The 1,145-nt window shown below is 39.3% G+C and overlaps 1 pseudogene; it reads left to right on the top strand.

The window, feature by feature from the left end:
* Positions 1–343: 343 nt before the first annotated feature.
* Positions 344–461, top strand: LOC111741995 (annotated as a pseudogene).
* Positions 462–1,145: the final 684 nt, after the last annotated feature.

Below are 1,145 nucleotides of genomic sequence, written 5' to 3' on the forward strand. Positions count from 1 at the left end.
GACAATAGCAGCTAAGCATTTATAAAGGCACTGTTCTCAGTTCTTCACATACAATAAATAATTTGATTCTTCTGACCACTCAGCTAGGTATTATTATTATCCCCAGTTAGATGAAAACACTGAGGTTCAGAGAGGTTAAGATATTTGCTTAAGCTCACAGAGCTAATAAGTGGCAGAGCCAGGATTTGAACACACAAATGGGGACCATATTAAGTGGCAATTGATATTGTTATTATCACAAATTATTCATTCATTCAACAAATAATTTATTAAGTACATATTCTAAAGCAGGCATTGTACAAGGACTTGGATATTTAGTGGAGAATAAAAATCTGGTCTTTGTGTCTACAGCCATACCACCCTGAATGTGCCGATCTCATCTGATCTCGAAAGCTAAGCAGGATTGGGCCTGCTTAGTACTTGGATGGGAGAACGTCTGGAAATACCGGGTGCTATAGGCTTTAAAAATAAATAAATAAATAAATAAATAAGCAAGCAAGCAAACAAACAAATAAATAAACAAATAAATAAAAACCAAATCTTTGCACTAAATTATTCTAACCTGATCAGGGAAACAAGCAATTAAAGGATGAATAAACAAATCAATATGTAATTGCAACTTACCGTAAGTGCTATGAAGAAAAAGAACAAAATGTCTGACCACTGGCTGATAAAAAGGATCCAGCCATTGCAGGTGTTCGGGAAAGCCTATACCAGGCAGAAGGATCTGCACTGTGAAGGCTCCACACAGAGAGTACCTGGGGGCTGCTTGGGCAAGGGGGAAATTGGGATGAGCAAAGGTTGGAGACCTGGACAGGTGGCCAGATCATCCAAGATCTTGCAGGCCATGGTAAGGAGTTTAAATTTTACTCAAAATATAATGCAAAGTCCTTGAAAGTTTCGAAGCAGAGAATTAGAATGGTTCAGGTTATATTTTTCAAAGGTCACTCTGACTGTGATATGGAGAAGATAATGAGAAAGAGTCAGGAGTTGGAGAGAGAGGAGATCAATTAGGAAGTCGTTGAAGTAGTTCAAATGAAAGATGATGGGATAGTGGCTGGGAAGATGGGGAGCTTCCAGGCAGAAAGCAGGAGGCCCTCAGATGCAGGCTGAAGCTGTACCAGAGAGAAGCTGGTGGAATTTCA

The sequence above is a fragment of the Pteropus vampyrus genome, unplaced genomic scaffold (genome assembly GCF_000151845.1).
Source record: "Pteropus vampyrus isolate Shadow unplaced genomic scaffold, Pvam_2.0 Scaffold84, whole genome shotgun sequence".
Taxonomy (NCBI): domain Eukaryota; kingdom Metazoa; phylum Chordata; class Mammalia; order Chiroptera; family Pteropodidae; genus Pteropus; species Pteropus vampyrus.